The following is a 21,601-nucleotide window of genomic DNA, read 5'->3' as shown; positions in this document are numbered from 1 at the left end:
TTCCCTGAGTCATAACAACCTGTAATTGAGGTCTCTTTAAGAGTTCCTGGAGAGATATCAGGCGAAATCTTCACCCTGCCATCTTGAGCTCTGATCGCAGGAATTCCCTCGATCCAGCAAGCGGCGCCATTGCCTTCCGTCAGGGTTAGGTCGCCACGGAGACCTCACGTGATCCGGCAGTCTCCGCGCCGGGGGGCGGTCTTGCGGGGATTTGCCTTACGTACGCCGCCGCATGACGTCGTACGTAGGGGCTGGCTAGCCGCCATCTTGCTTCTTTTTCTCGCTTGCTATTTCCCTCTCGAGAAGGAGCGAAAGTGCCTTGGCGGTTTGTCCATCCGCTGCTTCGGCTCTCTGGGGCCCGGGGTCCTTCCAGCTGCCCCCTACCCCTAGTTTCCCCTTCCCCTTCCCCCTATCAGAGCTCTGCGGAGCCCCTCGAAGCGCGCAGACACACTCAGCTTGACACTCATCCTGGCCGGTAAGGAAAGCGAGGGCGTAGGAGCTGCGATCAAAGCGGGCCCTATCCGGGAGGGCTGGTGTGGGACGGCCCGGGGCGTGGGAGCGCACCCCGACCCTGGCGCCCAGAGACGAGGGGGCCGCGTGGAGAGGGCCTTGGGTCCGGGCATCCTGTTTTTCTCTTTGGCTACCATCATCTCTGTTTCTGGGGGAGCCTCGGCCTCCTGCTTGGGGAGCGGGAAAAACCGGAGTCAGACCCGCCCCATGTGGTCTGCAGCGGGAGTTCCGGACCCGTCGGCCTCCTCCCACTCAGGCCCTGTAGGGGGATTACGCGCGTTGCCGGGTAAGGGAAGGGAGTTTCCTTCCCGTGGGATAGGTAGGTGCGCGGTCTCTTTTCCTAGTGTGGCCATGTGTTCCCCCAAACAACTCAGGGGCTCATCTAGGCTCTTTAATGCCTAGCTCTTCTTCATGTTTAGTGAGGGTGAAATTTGCAATGAGTAGTGTGCGGGAGAGACCGGGTTAAAGGCCGGGCTCGGTGAGAGGCTCTTGGGGGAATGAGGACCAGTCCTACTTCCGCTAGGGACGTGCTGCCCCAACTCCAGAGGAGGGTTCGGATAGTCTTTTCTCACCCTAGGCCTCTCCATCCCCTAACCTGCTTGGTGAATCTCACTCTGCAGCTTTCTCTCTTTGAGATAGCATAAGTGTTGGTGTGACGGTAGAGGCCCCACTTTAGGGCTTGAAGAAAAGGGCATAGGGGGCCAATAGGAACACTGATAAATCCTTCCTTCCCTTGAGAGGAATGTGTCTAATTCCTTTAAAGGGATGTGTATGTGTTTTGACTTGATCCGAGATTCTTTTGAGGTTTCCGACGTGTCTGATGTTTGCTGGCTTCTAAGGCTAGCCGGATTTCCGCAGTGACCGATCTTCAGCCTATGTCCATAGATTCATACCTCGCCAGGGCACTTGGAATTGTACAGTAGGCGGCTGTGCTGTAAGATTTTCATTTGGAATGCCCCCAGAAGAATCGGGATTCTTGATTAAATGCTTGATAGCTTATTCCCGCAAATAAAAATGATAGGGTGATACTTAAACGCCCACTAAGCCCAACTCCAGCATTTGTTAGAAGTAAATTAACCTCCTCTGTTGGTAATTAAGATGCTGCTCAGACTGGAGCCATTTTTAGGTGTGTGTCACAAATGCACTGCAGCATCTTTTCTGGTCCACTTCAAATGCATTGATCCCCTAAAAAAAAGGAATAGGTTGAATTTGAGTTTCTAACATGTAGTCAACGACTAATTCTCTCCTTTTCCATAATGGAATTTTCAGAATATAGGCCTTTTACTTTTACTTTTGTGTTTCGGTCTAGTGAACTTCTGTATGTGTCTGTTTTCCCTCCACTAGTTGACCTTTTACCATGTACTGAGCACATAAATAAGCTCTTTACAGACATTCTCTTTGTTAATCCTACAGCAAGCCTTTGAGGGAGGTACTAGCATCATCCCCATTTTACAGATGAGGAAATAAAATATGAGAAATTAAAGTAGTTTGACCAAGGTCACACGGCAGCTATTGATGGTGCTGTATAGATTCAAACCCAGGTTGTCTAAACGCAAAGGGGATGCTCTAAGCTGTCAAACTGCCTCCCTGTTTCTTTTAATTTTGCAAACTATAGGAACTAAATAAGATACAGCATTATTAACCTAGTTTTTGTTTTCCTTGACTCAGTATAAGAAACATTGTTGCATGTGAAGGTTAAAGTGTTCCAAGGTGTAAAAAATACAGAGTAGCTACTCTGGGGATAGAAAAGCCAGTCGGGTAAAACTCAAATGCTATGGTATGACAGATAATTTTTAAATTTTGATATCTGACCTATATATATATTTTAATTTAAAAAAAATTTTTTTTATTTTTTTGCGGTACGCGGGCCTCTCACTGCTGTGGCCTCTCCCGTTGCGGAGCACAGGCTCCGGACGCGCAGGCTCACCGGCCTTGGCTCACTGGCCTAGCCGCTCCGCGGCACGTGGGATCTTCCGGGACCGGGGCACGAACCCGTGTCCCCTGCATCGGCAGGCGGACTCTCAACCACTGCGCCACCAGGGAAGCCCTGGCCTATGTTATTGATAAAATATTTCCTCATCTGTAAAATGGAGATGATAATAGCAGTAACTCCTTCAAAGGCTTGCTGTAGGTTTATCACAGATAATGTATGTAAGGAGCTTATTACTGTGCTCAGTACATAGTAAAAGGTCAACTAATAGTGGAGGGAGAATGACAGAATACTGGTAGAAAAAAATACTCTTCTTCCAAGCAGTGGGTAACCTGTATATTCTCAGAATGGAGAACGTAAGAAATAGTTTTCCTTTTTTTTTTTTTAAGGCTTTTTTAGACTTAAATTTTTTTTTCTTTTTTTTTTTACACTTATATATAGGGTTTTGTTTCTTAAAGATTTCTTAATGTTCTAGAGTCAGTACCCCTGGGATCAGTATATTGGGCATAGCTGAAAATACAGAAGTTCTGCCTCATTCAAGTCCCTCTACCACTACCCCACCCCACCATCCTTATGGTAAAATGTCTTTGAAGATTATATTATGTCCTCCTCTCCCTCCAAGTGGTTTCCTTCTTCCTCCAGCCCCCAAACACCACTTCAGTTTGTAATTCAGTTGAGGAACTCGTTTTTCAGATGCTATTTATGCCATATTTGTGTAAGGCACGAATTGATCATTCATAAAATGTTGACACAAACTGGTTTAGAACCCTATTCTTACCATGAAGGAGATCCAAAAGTTGTGTCTGCCTGAGTTATGACTAATATACTTTCAGTAAAGCGAGCCTTGTCATCTTATGAATAGCCTGACACAATGAAAGCTTGTCTCAGTCTGTGTTAACTGTTGCTTAGAAGTCTTGAGAATTAATAAGTTAGTTTTGAGTCATAACATTTAAAAATTCTCAGTAATGTCGTTGATGCATCAGTCAGGACATCTTTTGGGGTAAAAGTGTTCTCTAGAGAGGGTGATTTCAGTAAATTTTTTATTGTATGTTTGTCCTCCCCCCTTCCCCAAAGGCTAAATATAGTCTGACCTTTTTGCCAGTTATATTTCTAGTCATTATTTTTCTCTGGATTGACAGAATGCCTGTCACATTTTGGGGCCTTTGTGTGCACATATTTTCTGGCAGATCAGAACAAGGGCTATTACTGAGTTTCAACAGTTGTCTAGTTGACAAAAACTTTTATGGGGTTAGCCTATACCTAGAGTTGAACACAAGATAGCAATGGAATTATTACTGTCAATGTAATATACTCACCCATGTGTGGTGCTGCTAGGTGCTCTACATTAAAGAAGAGCAGGACATAATCAGCATTTCTGAAGCACATCTAGTATTAAAAAAACACTGTTGGGTTTTTTTTTTTTTAATTTATTTATTTTTGGCTACGTTGGGTTTTCGTTGCTGCGCATGGGCTTTCTCTAGTTGCGGTGAGCGGGGGCTACTCTTCGTCGCGATGCACAGGCTTCTCATTGCGGTGGCTTCTCTTGTTGTGGAGCATGGGCTCTAGGCATGCGGGCTTCAGTAGTTGTGGCATGCGGGCTCAGTAGTTGTGGCTCGCGGGCTCTAGAGCACAGGCTCAGTGCTTGTGGCACACAGGCGGCTTAGTTGCTCTGCGGCATGTGGGATCCTCCCAGACCAGGGCTTGAACCCGTGTCCCCTGCATTGGCAGGCATATTCTAAACCACTGCACCACCAGGGAAGCCCCAATACTAGGTATTTTTTACATAACATTATATAGTAGTTTTCTGCTTACTTGTCTGCGTTCTGATATTAGTCTGTTTTACTTTACTACACTGTTTCCGTGTCTTATCACTTGTACAGTGGTTGGCTTGTATCTAGAGTTTATTATATGTTATTGAATAAATGAGATTAGGAAACAGAAAGATTAGACCCACAACTAAGGTTCAACTGACAAATGTCTTAGTGGAGCAAAAGAATACCCCAGTTATTTTTCCCCCTTTATTTACCTGGTTAGAATAGTATCAGATGCTTTCAAATAGTTTGTGTTTATGTTCTGTACATTGTGAGATTGTTTTGCATCAGATTATCCTTACTAATTTTTAGATTTATTCAACAAACATTACAGATTCTTTTAATTTTGTAAGGCACAGTACATGAGAGGAAAATGGCTTTTGGTTCGTATTGCCAAGATATTCACACTCTTAAGGATTAATATTAAAAGTTATGTGATCTTTGGATTCATACCAGAATATAAAAATAAAGATATACAGACAGGTAATGGAAATTTGCGGCAGAAAATACATATATGGAAAATTGTCCATAGTATAGGTCGAGTGCCCAGTTGGTTACAAGTAAAGGCATGATGGCCAGGAGGGACTAAGAATAATTGTAATTATTAATATTTAGTGAGCACTTACCATTCCAGGCACTGAGCTAAGAACACTTTGAGGATTATCTCTTTCAATCCATACAATAAGCCTAGAATGTAGATTATTTTATTCCCATTACACAACTAGAAAACTGGATTTAAAGAGATGTAGTAATTTGTTCAACGTTTTTAGCTAGTAGGTGAGATTCGAATTATTGACCCAGAGCCTGAGTGCTTAACTTCTATACTACATGGATTTCCCAGTGGCCAGTGTTTCTCAAACTTTAGTCATTCACAATTTTTGCTTTATCTTCAAACCATCTGTCAATATTTTTCTTTAATTCAGCTTACTATCTTTTAATTAAGTGAGTTTAAAAGAAAAATTTATGTGATTATTTGGTGTAAGAGTTTTTTCCCCCCAACATGTGTTAAAGTAAACATGTAATTTTAAATATTCCTCTATGGGCTACTTAAAATCATCTAATATACCATCAGTACTCATTTGTATCACACCCTTTGGGACATAACTGCTATAAGAAATGAATACTGCATAGGATCAGGCAGCAGTTGGACTTAATGAAGGCCAGAAGTGATGAAAGCCTAAAAATAGAATAGATTCATCAAACAGGAAATGGCAGCATTACAGGAGTAGAGATATAAATTAGACCCTTAACTACATACTTGGGACAACCATTTCCAGGATGAACTGCAAAGTGGAGTGGGTTTATTTAGACAGAGAAATGTAACAGGATGTCCAAGACAATCTATGGCAAGAGAAGGAGAACAAGAATGAATAACTTAAGAAAGAAGTCACTACAGAAATCAGGGTGGAAAAGGAAAATCTCTAAAATAGGATTGTGGCAGCCAAATGTAGCAGAGTTCAGAAAAATATGTGAGAAATGGCTCTTGGATTTGGCTTGAGTGATCCTTGGTGACCCTAAGAGAATTTAAGTCAAGTAATGAGGCTGAAAGGTTATAAGCAGGGAGGAATAAGTAGTGAGACCTCTTGATTTTTAGGTGTGTTGAATACTCAACATGAGCTGTGGACTAGGAGTTTGAAAACCTGGGGTTAATCCTTTTGTCACTTGGGGGCAAGTGACTTGGCTTCAAGTTGTGGATACACTGTATTCATCTAGAAAATAAGGATAATACCTGTTTCCCCTATCTTAGAGGATTGTTACAAAGATCACATTAAATGTGTTTCTTATACTTTTTGAGTTTAATATTCTTTGATATCACATGAGTCTTAACCACATTTAAAACAAAAGGGACGCATGAAAAGTAGAAAGTTGAAGGTAAAGAGAGGATAGGTTCTCAATGAGATTGGAAGATCTTCTCATGGTGCATATGTAGTTAGAGAATGGGTGTCTAGGGAAGTTAATCGATCTTTCTTCCTCCTTCTTTCCTAATGAATAATCTGAAAGTGCAGGGCTGCTGTATATGGTTGTACCATTTGTGCACTGCACAAAGATGCCTGGCTGAAGGAGGCAACAAGGACTGAAATCTAGCCCTTGATCTGCTTTCAGAGTCCTGTGCCCTGGCTAGGCCTCCAGCGGAAATTGTGCCTCCACTTCTCTTCTCCCTCCCAAGACGTCAGCCCTCTCACCAAGATGAGCACCTGTATCTTCCCAGAGGGTGTGTTTTTCTATTTGCACAAAAGCCCTGTGGAGGCCAGTGCTCTGAAAGGCTCCTTAAGGAGACATATTAAAGATATGTTTAGAACAAGATCAAAACATTTGGGAGACTGGAGAAATGGTCACTAGGAACAGAAAGCTTAGAACTTATTATGAAAATGGGTTAAGTAGTTGCCCAACAGCAAGTACAGAATTCCAGTTTATTCAGTGTATTTTAAAGATGGGCATTGTAACTTATTAAGTGTTTCTAGTAATTTGGAAACAAATAATGTTTATTAAAATATCATATGTAGATTATCAGCTTTTATAGAGGAAAGAGAATATATGAGTAAAACTATACTTAACATTTTAATCTTCAAAAAAACCCACTTTATACTTTTTCAGTTGCAATTACAATTTACATTTTTGACAATATGACTATTGTTGCTTGGCCTGTATATGTATATATTTTTAACGTTATTTATTTTGATGTTTGAGCTTATTTTTTGGCTGTGTTGGGTCTTCTATGCTGCGTGCGGGCTTTCTCTAGTTGTGGCAAGTGGGAGCTACTCTTTGTTGTGGTGCAAGGGCTTCACAGTGCGGTGGCTTCCCATTGCGGAGCACAGGCTCTAGGCGTGTGGACTAAAGTAGTTGTGGCACGAAGGCTCAGTAGCTGTGGCTCATTGGCTCTAGAGCGCAGGCTCAGTAGTTGTGGCACACGGGCGTAGTTGCTCTGCAGAATGTGGGATCTTCCCGGACCAGGGATCAAACCCATGTCCCCTGCATTGGCAGGTGGATTTTATTTTATTTTTATATTTTTTGCAGTACGCGGGCCTCTCACCGTTGCGGCCTCTCCCGTTGCGGAGCACAGGCTCCCGAGGCACAGGCTCAGCGGCCATGGCTCACAGAGCCAGCCGCTCCACAACATGTGGGATCTTCCCAGACCGGGGCACGAACCCGTGTCCCCTGCATCGGCAGGCGGACCCTCAACCACTGCACCACCAGGGAAGCCCGGCAGGTGGATTCTTAACCACTGTGCCACCAGGGAAGTCCCTTGGCCTGTATTTTTAAGTAACTTTTTTTTAATGTTAGGTTTAAACTTTGTAGATCTTAATTGAACATAATATGGAGAATTACTTCTGAAATGGGACAGATAGAGGAATTTTATTTTAAAAGCAGGGAAAGGATGTTATTGAAATAAGCCTTTTGACAGAGATGTGGAAGGTTGGTTATATTGCTGTATAAGTGTTAAAATTTTGATTAAGAAAAATAGGATTTTTTGATATGTGTAGTTACATGTAGCCCACACCACAATTAGGATACAGAATGTAGAAAGATGAAATATCTTCCAACTGTAGAATCAGAGTCTTCTGACATTTTGGAGACACAAAATATCTCTCCTGATGAAGAAAGAACTATTCAGTAAGGATTGAAAAGTCAAGAATAGCTTATATGTGCTATGTAATAATAATAATAGCTTATATGTGCTTATATGACCTGACCAAAAAATAAATAAATTTCTTTGGTTGTATAGTTATATTTATGACAAATTTGAAAACATGGAAAAAAATGAAAGTAGAAAGTAGGAGAAAGAGATGGGTAGGTTAACATGTCTCAAGACAGATCGTTTTAATGGTAGAAGAATAGAGCCAGTGCTTGGTGGGGAGGTATGCTAACCAATTCTCTACACTTAAAAATTTAAGCCTACAATTCCAACCCTTAAAGGCAGCCCTTTAGTTATATGAAAGGTTTAGAATAAGTCATGATGTTGGATGAGCATCTTGAACAGAATGCTTCTCTTTTTCTCCCATAAAATCCAACATACTTGCCTTTCAAAAAATAAAGTTGACTAAGAAAGTATTTATGCATTAGTTTTTATTTACTATGTATAAGTTTTGAAAATGTTATTACCATTTATTAGGCTCATTATTAAGTACCAGACACTATCTAACAGCTTTATACACACTTAAACCTCACAACAGACTAGAAGATATAGCCAACAGATGAGGAAATAAAAATTCAGGATTATATTTAGTGACTGTGGAAATGCTTATGCCATAATATGTGTATGCCACAATTATGCTATAAAAATACCTAGCTACTAAATGTTAGAGTTGTTTTAAACTGAATCTGTTATAAGAGAAGTAATTGTGTAATACGAACAGTTTTAAAATACTACAAGTTGTCCAAAAGGGTGCTCTGGCAGTCACCTTATAGAGTAAGTGATAGACACACAGCTTTACTTTGCTGGGATAGTAATTAATAATACAGAAGATTTGATAGCTACATTTCTTTTCTGATAAGGCTTTCTTGGCCCCAGAAACTTAATTCACATATTTCAGTTTCTAAGAACAGTCTGAGCCCTTCTACCATTTTGATTAAAACTGCAACAGATTTATTTGTATTACACTTTGTTTTTAAAAATGACAATTTTTAATGCTTTTGCTGTAGTGCTATTTGTAGTAGAGGCAGTCAACATGGTGATATTCTTAGGTTTACTATTATAATAGCAGATGATCTTAAAAATAATGGATGTCACTCTAACTTAATTTTTTTAATTTGTTTTTTATTGAAGTGTGGTTGATTTCCAATGTTGTATTAGTTTCTGGTGTATAGCAAAGTGACTCAGTTATACACACATATATATATTCTTTTTCAGATTTTTTTCCATTATGGGTTATTATAAGATGGCAAATATAGTTCCCTGTGCTGTACAGTAGATCCTTGTTGTTTCCCTTTTGTATATAGTAGTGTGTATCTGTTAATCCCAAACACCTAATTTATCCCCCCACCCTTTCCGTTGGTAACCATGTTTGTTTTCTATGTCTGTGAGTCTATTTTTGTTTTGTAAATCAGTTCATTTGTATCAGTTTTTTGAAGATTCCACATGTAAGTTATATCATATATTTGTCTTTCTCTGTCTGATTTACTTCACTTAGTATGATAATCTCTAGGTCCATCCATGTTGCTGCAAATAGTGTTATGTCACTCTGACTTTAGAATTACTAAGTGATTATAACAATTAGCAATGGAAATGACCTTAGAAGCTGACCAGTTTAACCTGTCACTCAAAGCAGAAGTTAACGTTTTAAAATATTTTTGATAAAGGCTTATCTTGCTGTTGCTTGAACATATCTGGTGCCCAGGAAGACACTGTAGTCAACCTTTAACAGTCAGTCATATTTTAAGATCTTCTAAATTTCCAAATATTTGAACACCATGATAGCATTCAAACCTCTTCACTTTCTCTTGGCTTCCATCATCTGCAGGAGGATTTGGCTTTCTTTTCAGAGCTCTGTTTTTCCCACAAAGAAACAGTTATGTATCTCTTCACGAGAGTTACTGTTTCTCTAAAAAACAGAACAAACTGGGGATGAGACAGCAGGAGAGATAGGGAGAGATGTCTAAGCTTATTTCCTAGAAGCATCCTTCTCTCACATACCTCATGGCATTGTGGCATTTTGTGCCTCAGCAAAATTACTTGTCACTTCATTTCACAGCTCTTTGGGTTGCTTGGCTAATGGTGAAAGTAGAGAATGAGTTTAAGATATAACTTGTTTCCACCTATGGGTAAACTGAACAGTTATGAAGTTTTTCTTTTGTATCCAGTTTAGTTTGTTTTTAATGTTTGTCTTAATGAAGACCAGAATTTAGTGTAATGCTCTAAACAATATGATAAACACAAGATTCAGTAGAACTGTCACAATTCCAGATTTGTGTATTAGATTTCTATCAAAGTAGCAATTTTTGTAAAGCAGTGCTGTCACATTACTAGTTGTCACTAACTGTCCTGTTTTATATGAACAGGCTGGGTCTGTATTCTTTATTTATGAAATTCAGCTCTTGAGCTATTACTAACTACTTATTCTTAAATCCAATTTAATTCTATCCAGCATTCCAAGAAAGTCATTAAATCTTAAGAAAGTCATTAAGTGCATTGTTACTCTTTCAGATGTTTGTGTCATATGTGGTGTCTACTTTCCAGGTCTTTATTCAAGTTACTGACAAAAGGCTTTGAAAAGGACAGGGTCCAATATATTAGTTTTTCTGGTCACGTTACTTCATATTGACTTACTGGAATATAAAATAATTTTCAGCCTCAAATGTTCTATGATCCTCATTTGTATTTAAGGAGGAGTGTATAAAGACTAGTACTTTGATTAATGTGTTTAAAGTCAAACTGGGGGGGGAGTTAATCAAAAGTAAACTTTTTAAAAGGTAATATTTTACATTATAAATCAACTATAGTCCAATAAAAATTAATTTAAAAAAATTTTAAAGGTAATATTTTGTGAATGCTGATTGACCTGGAACTCAGAGGAGTGTGGTGAATGTCTTGACTTTTTTATTTTAAATGGAAAATTTAGTTAAAATTTGAGGGATAAAATGCTGTTTTCTGACATTAATACCCCAATCCCCTCTATCTTTGTTAGCTCCAGCTACCATGAGAAAATACCATAGGTGAGGTGGCTTAAAAAACAGAAACTTATTTTTCACAGTTCTGAAGGCTGGAAGTCCAAGATCACGGTGCCAGTGTAGTTGGGTTTGGCCGAATGCCTTCTAGATGAGTCCTCGAATGGCTGAGAGAGAGCTCTGATGTCTCTTCCTCTTATAAGAGAACTAATCCCATTATGAGGCCCCACACTCATCACCTCACTTAACCCTAATTACCTCCCAAAGGTCCCAGCTCCAAATACTTTCTATTACATTTGTAGTTAGGGCTTCAACATATGAATTTTGGGGGGACACAGTTCAGTTCATAGTAACCCCCCCTTTTACAGTCTAGTGCATTGATTTTTATGCTTTTTACATTGTTATACTTCAAAATAATGTTTCTATAACAGTTGGAATACATTCATTAATTGATATATTACTATGTTTTGTTGCTTTAATTGTTTTATCCTTGATATTCAACTCTGTGTTGTAACGGGGTAGGTTTTTTTTAAATTAATTAATTTTTTTGCTTTGTTGGGTCTTCATTCCTGCTCACGGGCTTTCTCTAGTTGCAGCAAGCAGGGGCTACTCTTCATTACAGTGCACGGGCTTCTCATTGCGGTGGCCTCTTTTCTTTCGGAGCACGGACTCTAGGTGCATGGGCTTCAGAAGTTGTGGCACGTGGGCTCAGTAGTTGTGGCTGGTGGGCTCTAGAGCATAGGCTCAGTAGTTGTGGCACATGGGCTTAGTTACTCCGCAGCATGTGGGATCTTCCTGGACCAGGGCTTGAACCCATGTCCCCTGCATTGGCAGGCGGATTCTTAACCACTGCACCACCAGGGAAGTCCCCAGAGTAAGTTTTGATATGAAAATCTTGAATATTGAAATCTCTTAACCTCAAGTGATATGCTATTTATTATTATGTATTTTAAAGGTTTGGTGCTTATCTCTTCTATAATGAAAATTGAGTTCTAATTTTCATATGGTGAAGTTATCTTGGTTACTGGCTTTGACAGTAATCTTGGCTCCATCACTTCCTAGCCTTATGAGTTTTACTTTTCTTTCTTTTTTTTTTTTTTTTTTTGTGGTACGCGGGCCTCTCACTGTCGTGGCCTCTCCCGTTGCGGAGCACAGGCTCCGGACGCGCAGGCTCAGCGGCCATGGCTCACGGGCCCAGCCGCTCCGCGGCATGTGGGATCTTCCCGGACCGGGGCACGAACCCGTGTCCCCTGCATCGGCAGGCGGATTCTCGACCACTGCGCCACCAGGGAAGCCCATGAGTTTTACTTTTCTAAGGTTGTTTCTTCATTGGTAAGTTTTGGTGACTTGGGCTTTGAGCTCTTCTTATTTCCAGTCTGATTTTTACATTCTAAATCTCTAGAGCTCAGATTTTAAAAATTTGGCTTCAAGAGACATTACAAAATTAGAATGTATAGAAATTGGATCCCTCTTTATGTTAGAAATGGGAGAAATAAATATCAAAGATTATTCAGGGTTTTAAACTAGAGGTTAGGGAAAATGGTTATGGTGAAATTGGGAAGAACATGTTTGGGAAAGCAGATAAGCTTTTAGACTTTTTGGGGGGTTGGATAGTCTTAATCTAAAAGAAATGTTGTAAAAATAATACAGAGAATTTCCATATTCGTTCATTCATATTCCCTGATTGTTAATAGTTTACTGTATTTGTTTTACCATTCTCTGTGTGTGTACATGTACCTATGCACACACTCATGCATATTATATGTTGTTGACCTTTAATGTCTTGGTCTAAACCCTGTCATTACCTGAAACGTTACATTCAAATCACAAGCTCCTATGCCTCCCACTTCTCTCATTCAGTACATTTTCTCCTGCTGTGTTTATTAAATGAATAGAGCAATCCATAGTAAGCTTGACTCAGCAAGCATTCAATAATCACTACTGTTAAGAGCTTTTATTTAATCTTTTTGAAATTTCCAGTTCCTTCTCCTCTCTCTCCTCATTTTTTTTCCAGCTTGTGTTACTTCACTCTCTGATTTAGACTTCCATGCAATGTTAATCTAACCATTCTCCTGGCAGTATCCTCATCTCCCTTGCTTTTCTTTACACCTGCCTGACACAACTCTATTTTCTTATTCGATCCAGCTGCTTTGTGCCTCCCACCACTCCGTACTCCTAGACATGCTGCTGGACATTGTTAACAGTCTTCAAATTGCACAGGCTTGGGAATACTGTATATCCCTGGTTTCCAGCTTCTACTCAGGTTTCAGTGCTGCCTGTCAATGCCTCGTTTTACTAGTTGGCTGTCTTTTCTCCCAGTTCTTTGCAAATCTTTTCCAGCCTTCTCAAATCTCCACTCAGTTGATGAGATCAGCATGTCTCTTTTTCATTTGTTCCTAGTGGTGCCTGATTAGTAGGCACTGGGTAAATATTTTTTTTGCGTGGATGGCGGAATTAAACATTTTTAGTGTGTAGTTCTGTCAAGAAACTTAAGTGAAGATGTTTTGTTCTATACTCAATTAAAAATGAATGTCTAAATATTGTAGCTTGAAGGAAGGATTTGGTTGGGAATTATCCTTACTGAAGCAGTGAACAGTAGATGAGATGGCTAAAGAGGTAAGCACGTAGAGGAAGAGAGAGCTGACAAAAGCAGTTAACATTTATGTAGAGGGATGGGGGAAAAAATGAGGCAGATGTCAGTCACAGAAACCAGTGAAAATGGTTTACACAGAAGCTCTTTATTTTTATATTTGTATGTGGTACTTGACTATTATTAGTATATATTCTTCCTTTATTTGTTCAATAAAACGTTTGTTGAATGTGTCCAGCATGCTCATCTGGAAATGGTTGCAGTTTCTTTTTTTTTTTTTTTTTTTTTTTTTTTTTGCGATACGCGGGCCCCTCACCGCCGCGGAGCACAGGCTCCGGACACGCAGGCCCAGCGGCCACGGCTCACGGGCCCAGCCGCTCCGCGGCACGCGGGATCCCCCCGGACCGGGGCACGAACCCGCGTCCCCTGCATCGGCAGGCGGACTCCCAACCACTGCGCCACCAGGGAAGCCCTGCAGTTTCTTTTTAATGTTAACAGTTTGAGTGGGACATTGTGCTGTGTTTCCCAGAGGATCTAAACAATCACCATAAGAATAAGAAGGAAAGAGGTAAATAGAGGCTGGATACATAGAAGCCCATAGAGGCCAGAAAGATTATGATTCTTTCATTTAATTGAATTTTGCAAATTGGTGATTTGCAAAAGTATGAGGTTCCTCCCCCCCACAAATATGCTAGATTTTAAATATCACTTAATATTTTTGGTATCGAATACTTTTAATTCTTTTGTAATCGTAGGTGAGTCACCTTAGAATCTTACAATTTTTGGCACTGATGGAATTTTAGAGGTGGTACCTAATCTCCTCTTGATGTGGAAATCCCTTACAGATTTTTTTTTTCCCACAAATTTTCAGCCTACAATACCTATCCTTTCATGAAAACCATCTTTTTGTTACCACTGTTTCGTTATTCTTTCGTTTCAAAAAGTTTATGTTTATATTATGGTAAACTGCTGCCTTCCAAATTTCCCTCAGACCTTTTGGAAACAGTCTGTTGGCTTTAAAAGCACTGGCTTCCTTTTTTTTTCTTTTTTCTTTTTCTTCCTTTCTTCCATCTTAACTTTTTTTTTTGGTCAAAAAGATAATATGTATTTATTGTTCAAAATTTGGAAAATGTAGGTGCATGTTTTGCTACATCTAATTTCAGTGAAAAAAATGCTAGTTTTTTACCAGCATTGCTCAGTTATAGAACCTTGAGTTTAGAGAGATGTTTACTTTCTCTTTCCTTAAACAGAGAAAGTGGGTGTGTTATTCAAAAAGCTTTGTTTTTGCAGACTGACCCTCAGCCCTTAATGATTTAGATTTTTTAGGTACATAGTAGACAGGGTAGTAATATAAAAAAAAGAAGGTTTTTTTTTTTTTTTTTGGCCACACTGCATAGCTTTAGGGTTCTCAGTTCCCTGACCAAGAACTGAACCTGGGCCAGGGCAGTGAAAGCCCAGAATCCTAACCACTAGGCCACCAGGGAACTCCCAGAATGCTATTTTTAAAACAAAGACAAGCCTTTGCTCAGAATTCAGTGGTTTCCCATTGTTTCAAAGATAAAATTTTTAATCCTAATAGGCCCACCTCATCCAACCTTCTTTCTCTCCTTCAACTGTTCCTTTCTTACTAGCTTCTTCCCCAGCTTTTATATTTTTGAACATGGTTAGCATATCAGGGCTGGAGGTCCTTTGCATTTGGTTTTTCTACCTTGACGCTGCCTGTTTCCCCTTTAGATCCAAGTCAGAAGCTCTCTCCTCAGAGAGGCCTTTAGTGATCAACTTACCTTAAGTAGTTCCACCCTTTCTAAAGTAGTTTCCACCTTTTCATGTTGTCCTGTTTGGTTTTATTTATGGCATTTGTCACCATCTGAAATGATTTTATTTACCTATAATTTGAATCACCAAACTAGAAAGTAAACCCGCGAGAGCAGATTCTTATCCCTTGTATCTTCAGTCCACAGAATAGCGTACATAGTAGGTGTTCAGTAAATGTTTCAAAATATGGATCACTTAATGACTGACATAGATTATAAATAAATTTTATCACATACCATATTGTAATGAATATCCTTATGTGTATGTGTATTTTGCACACATTAGTATTTTTTTAGGATAGATTCCTAGACTTTGTTTTGTTTTTTTTGTTTGTTTTTTGTTTTTTTTTTCTGTGATATGCGGGCCTCTCACTGTTGTGGCCTCTCCCGTTGCGAAGCACAGGCTCCGGACACGCAGGCTCAGCGGCCATGGCTCACGGGCCCAGCCGCTCCGCGGCACGTGGGATCTTCCCGGACCGGGGCACGAACCCGTGTCCCCTGCATCGGCAGGCGGGCTCTCAACCACTGCGCCACCAGGGAAGCCCTCCTAGACTTTGTTTTAAGCTATGCTGCTGGGTTCTAAACCATTAGCTCTCTACCCAGGCCTTAGAAAACAGACCACAGGCTGGATTTGGCCATAGGCCTTAGTTTGCCAAAGCCTGCCTTTAGTTCATTGTAAATAGCATGTGAATTGTCTCTGTTTAATGTCAGAATTCCCTTGTGATATCACCTGGGCCAGACACTTTGGGGGTGGGCAGCTTTTGGACAACTTTTTTTTTCCATTGTTTTTACCTGTTTATTTTGAGCCAAATCTGGTAATTTCTGTTTTCCCAGAAAACCCTTATTTCAAAGCCTTCTCTTCATGTTTGTATTTTATATCACCTTTCTCATTCTTAGTGTTAACTTAAAGTTAGAGTGATTCAGCTAATTTATATATATATATTTTTTTTTTACAAAAGAGCCAGCTCTTGAATTTATCAGTAGTTATTATTCTGTTTTTTTTAAAAAATTTGGTTTTTGTGCTCTTGTTTTGGGTAACTTTTAAAACATATTGTTTTCTCTGGTAATGAAAGTCCTTAAGAGCATTCCTTTGAATTATATGATTCTGTGTGTTATAGTTTGATAAGAGGTGTGTTTGTTTTTCACTTTCAGTTGATTTTCTTCTACATTTCTAGTTTTGTCTATTAACTATGTAGCCACAGGAATCCTAAACTACTTTCTTATCAATCCTAGGAACAAAAACAGTTTGTTGATTCCTTATTATGTTCTGACATTTTTTTCTTCTGCTCTGGTATGAGCTGTATTATTACATTGTTCTTCATTATTCCTTATCAGAGCTACTGATTTCTCCAATTTCGTATCTTGCCAGCCTGTTTCCCTCCCTGCCATCCCTGCCCTCTTCCCTTGTACAAATTAAAAACACTACTGTAGGGACTTCCCTGGCGGGGCAGTGGTTAAGAATCCGCCTGCCATTGCCAGGGACACGGGTTCAATCCCTGGTCCAAGAAGATCCCACATGCTGTGGAGCAACTAAGCCCATGTGCCACAACTGCTGAGCCTGTGAGCCACAACTACTGAAGCCCGTGCGCCTAGAGCCCATGCTCCACGGCAAGAGAAGCCACCGGAATGAGAAGCTCACACACTGCAGCAAAGAGTAGCCCCCACTCGCCACAGCTAGAGAAAGCCCACACACAGCAAGGAAGACCAAATGCAGCCAAAAAAAAAAAAAAAAAAACCCCACTACTGTATATCTCCTATATTAATATTCTACTTTACTTCTGACATTTCTGGTCACTACGTGGAGAGTGGGGTTCCCCACAGCAAGCAGTTAGATTCTCCAGCCACTATCTGGGTGTCCTGAAATTTAACTCAATTCTGATCTAACTACCCAGAGATAGCATCATATCCCAGAGATTAATAAGGGCTCAGTCCCACAAGACTGTCTCCCCGAATACTTCAGATGCCAGTTGAAAGTCCAGATTGTTACACGATTGTTAACCATGCTGCTGGCTAACTGGCTGTAAATCAGGTTTGATTAATTTGCTAGAGCAGTTCACAGAACTCAGGAAAACAGTTTACTTACTAGATTACTGGTTTATTACAAAGATATTAAAGTATAGGAGTGAATGAAAAAATGTACAGTGCAAGGTCCAGAAGAGTCCCAAGCACATGAGTTTTTGTCCCTGTGTAGTTTATGGAGCTCCATCCTCCAGGAAGTGCTCCCAACCTTAATGGAGGCATGAATAATTAAATCTTTGGCCAGTGGTGATTAATTCAACCTCCAGCTCCTCTCCCTTCCCTGGAGGAGAGGAGGATGGTGTTGAAAGTTCCAGCCCTCTAATCACTTGGTTGATTCCCCTGGCAACCAGCCCTCACCTTCCTGGAGTCACTACATTAACTTACCCTCAGGTGTGGTTGTAAGGGGCTTGTTATGAATAACAAAAGATACCTTTATCTCCTATTATTTAGGAAATTCCAAGGGTTTTAGCCCTGTGTCAGGAGTGGGAATGAAGACCAAGTATAATTTTCTTGTAAATCACAATATCATACCTTGCAGTCTACACTCCACTTACAATAAATTTGTGTAAATATCTGTAATAACTTCATTTCTAATCCCTCTTGTTTGCTTGGAATCTAGGGGTCCTTGATCTTTTTTAAAATATTTTTTATTGACATATAATAAACTGCACATACTTAACGTATACTATTTGATGCTTTGCATATACACATCGTGAAACTCTTACCACAGTCAAGATAATGAACATATCAACAAAAATTTCCTTCTGTTCCTCCCAGTTCCTATCCATAGGCAATCACTGATGTGCTTCCTGTACCATAGATACATTTGCATTTTGTAGTGTCGACTGAAAAAAAAGCACAACCTAAAAGTTGAGAATTACGTTTTATTTGGTGGACAAAACTGAAGACTTAAAGCCTGGAAGTTAGCCTTTCAGGTAGCTCTTAGGGACTAGTCCAAAGAGGTAAGGGAGGAACCAGGATACATAGAAGTTTTGCAACAAAACCCAGGTAGTTGGAACATCAATAAAGGTTAAAGTTAATTAAAGAAAACCAGCCGTCTCAAGTTAATGAATTTAGCTCTTCTCTAGTATGGGAAGATGCAAGGGTCTGGGCTTATTGAAATCATTCCTTTGATAGGCACCGTAACTATCTAGGGCCAGTATCCTCCTTTTCTCCATCCTGGATCCCCTCAGGGTGCACAGTTGGCGGTGGCTGCTGTACCTACTGGCTTGTTGGCCAGCGGCAACATGTTTGTTTACTGATACGGGAGGCAACATTTTTCATCCACAGTTGAATTCAGTATATAGTGTATATGTTGGGAGTCTAGCTTCTTTCCTTCACCATAATGACTTTGAGATTTATCCATGTTGTTAAATTTATCAGTAGTTCATTCTTTTTTTATTGCTTGGGTATTCATTCCCTTTATGTATATACCACAATATGGTTATCCAGTAACCTGTTCGTGAACAGTTGGGTTGTTTCCAGTGCTTGCCTATTACAAATAAAACTGTGAACCAGAGTACAAGTCTGAGTCTTCATATGGACATATGTTTTCATTTTCTTGTATAAACATTGGGAAAGGAATTGGGATTGTATGGTTTTGGGATTTTTTTCCTTTTTAAGAAGCTGCCAAACTGTTTTCCCAAGTGGTTATACCATTTTACATTCTCATGAGCAGGCTATGAGAGTTCCAGTTCTTCCACATCCTTATTGACACTTGGTATAATTATTCCGTAGTTTTAGCCAATACAGTAGAAGTATGGAGGTATCTTACTGTGGCCTAAATTTGCATTTCCCAAATACTAATGGTGCTGAAATGCTGACTATCTTTACACGTGCTTATTTGCCACTTGTGTATCTCTGGTGAAGTGTCACATCCTGTGCCCTTTAAAAATAATTCGGTCATGTGTTTTATTAGTTCTGGGAGTTTTGTACATATTCTGGATAAAAGTGTTTCGTCAGATATATGATCTACAGATGTTTTTTCCCAGACAGTGGCTTGTGTTTTCATTCTCAACAGTGAGAACTTTCAAAAGGCAAAAGTCTAGTTTAGAAATTTCATCTTTTATGGATTGTGCCCCCCACCACCACCAGCACGTGGCTTGCGGGATCTTAGTTCCCCAGCCAGGGACTGAACCCACGCCTTTGGCAGTGAAAGCTCTTGAGTCCTAACCACTGGGCTGCCAAGGAATTCCCTATGAATTGTGTTTTTGGTGTACTGTCTAAGAAGTCTTTATATATAACCCAGGGTCACAAAGATTTTCTCTTATGGTTTCTCTAGAAGTTTTTATAGTTTCAGGTTTTACCTTTTGTCTGTGATCCTTTTTAAAAAATTTGAGATATTATTAACATATGTCATATAAGTTTAAGGTGTATTTTTCTGCATTTATATATTGCAGTGTGATTGCCACTGTAGCATTAGCTTAAAAATCCATACATCATGTACATAATTATCATTTAAGATCTTAGCTCAAAAAATCTACAAACAATAAATGCTGGAGAGGGTGTGGAGAAAAGAGAACTCTCTTGCACTGTTGGGAATGTAAATTGATACAGCCACTATGGAGAACAGTATGGAGGTTCCTTAAAAAGCTAAAAATAGAACTACCATACGACCTAGCAATGCCACTACTGGGCATATACCCTGAGAAAACCATAATTCAAAAAGAGTTGTGTACCACAATGTTCATTGAAGCTCCATTTACAATAGCCAGGTCATGGAGACAACCTAAGTGTCCATCGACAGATGAATGGATAAAGAAGATGTGGCACATATATACAATGGAATATTACTCAGCCATAAAAAGAAACGAAATTGAGTTATTTGTACTGAGGTGGATGGACCTAGAGACTGTCATACAGAAGGAAGTAAGTCAGAAAGAAAAAAACAAATACCATATGCTAACATATGGAATCTAAAAAAAAAAAGGTTCTGAAGAACTTAGAGGCAGGATAGGAATAAAGACGCAGAAGTAGAGAGTGGACTTGACGACATGGGAAGGGGGAAGGGTAAGCTGGGACGAAGTGAGAGAGTGGCGTGGACTTATATATACTACCAAATATAAAATAGATGGCTGGTAGGAAGCAGCCGCATAGTGCAGGGAGATCAGCTCAAGGCTTTGTGACCACATTGTGGTCACAAACACAACATTGTAAAGCAGTTATACTCCAATAAAGATGTTTAGAAAAAAAAAGATCTTAGCAGCTTCGAAATACATTTACAGTATTGTTGACCATAATCATAATACTGTACATTAGCTCTCCAGAACTTAATCCATCTTCTAACTGCAAGTTTGTACCCTTAGCTCTGGTCCATTTTGCATTGAGTTTTGTGTATTTTTGTATTCATTCATTCAGCTAGCTAGCTGCACTGGGTCTTATTTGCGGCATGTGGGATCTTCACTGTGGTATGTGGGATCTAGTTCCCTGAACAGGGATGGAACCCTGGGCCCCCTGCGTTGGGGGCACGGAATCTCATCCACTGGACCACCAGGGAAGTCCCAAGTTTTGTATATCTTTCTATATTCTGTTTTGTTGATCTGTTTTACACTGTTATTACAGTGTCTTCATTGCTGCTTTATAAGTCTTGAAATCAGGTGACATTGGCCCTCCAACATTATTTTTCTTTTTAAAATTCTTCTGCTTATTGTAGAAAAATTCCCTCTGAGGTTTTGTTTGGGATTGCTTTGAATCTGCAGATAAACTTGGCAAGAATTGACATCTTATTATTGGGTCTTTTGACCCACAGACGTGGCCTATCTCCATTTATCTAGGTCTTTAATGTTTTGTAGTCTTCAGGGGCTGCCCTGGTGGTGCCGTGGTTGAGAGTCCGCCTGCCGATGCAGGGGACATGGGCTCGTGCCCCAGTCTGGGAGGGTCCCACATGCTGCAGAGCGGCTGAGCCCGTGAGCCATGGCCACTGAGCCTGCGCATTGGAGCCTGTGCTCCGCAACGGGAGAGGCCACAACAGTGAGAGGCCCGTGTACCAAAAAAAAAAAAAAAAAATGTTTTGTAGTTTTCAGTATACAAATATTGCACAATTTTTGTCAGATATATCCCGAAGTATTTCCTAGTTTTAATTGCTGTTATAAGTTGTACTTTAATTTCTGATTATTCCTTGGTACTCTGCACTGATATAATTGATTTTTATATATTGACCTTGTATACAACCTTGCTTAACTCTCTTCTTAGTTCTAGTAGCATTTTATAGACTTCGTCAGATTTTCTATGTATATGATCATGTCAGCAAATAGACAGTTTTATTTCATCTTTCTCCATCTGACTTCCTTTCCCCTCACCCTTGTCTTACTGCACTGGCTTAGAA

General features: G+C 39.9%; 1 protein-coding gene and 1 long non-coding RNA gene across 17 annotated transcripts in view; one reads left to right on the top strand and one right to left on the bottom strand.

Moving 5' to 3' along the window:
* LOC131765786 (uncharacterized) overlaps positions 1 to 362 on the bottom strand; it is a 307,154-nt gene extending 306,792 nt beyond the window's left edge. Inside the window, exon 1 of the long non-coding RNA XR_010840245.1 lies at positions 20 to 362. This is a non-coding gene — a long non-coding RNA (uncharacterized lncRNA). The remainder of the gene's footprint in view (positions 1 to 19) is intronic.
* The window catches only part of PRRC2C (proline rich coiled-coil 2C), a 98,000-nt gene continuing 76,631 nt past the window's right edge, over positions 233 to 21,601 (top strand). For 9 of the 16 annotated variants that reach the window (XM_059079342.2, XM_059079386.2, XM_059079438.2 and 6 more), the window contains exon 1: positions 233 to 475. The gene's annotated coding sequence lies outside the window, so the exon portion shown is untranslated. The remainder of the gene's footprint in view (positions 476 to 21,601) is intronic. The other 7 variants (XM_059079449.2, XM_059079375.2, XM_059079349.2 and 4 more) reach the window with 2 other exon arrangements.

This window comes from Kogia breviceps, chromosome 1 (assembly GCF_026419965.1).
Source record: "Kogia breviceps isolate mKogBre1 chromosome 1, mKogBre1 haplotype 1, whole genome shotgun sequence".
NCBI lineage: Eukaryota > Metazoa > Chordata > Mammalia > Artiodactyla > Physeteridae > Kogia > Kogia breviceps.
Note: the sequence above shows the minus strand (reverse complement) of the source record. Positions and strands in the feature narration are given on the sequence as shown.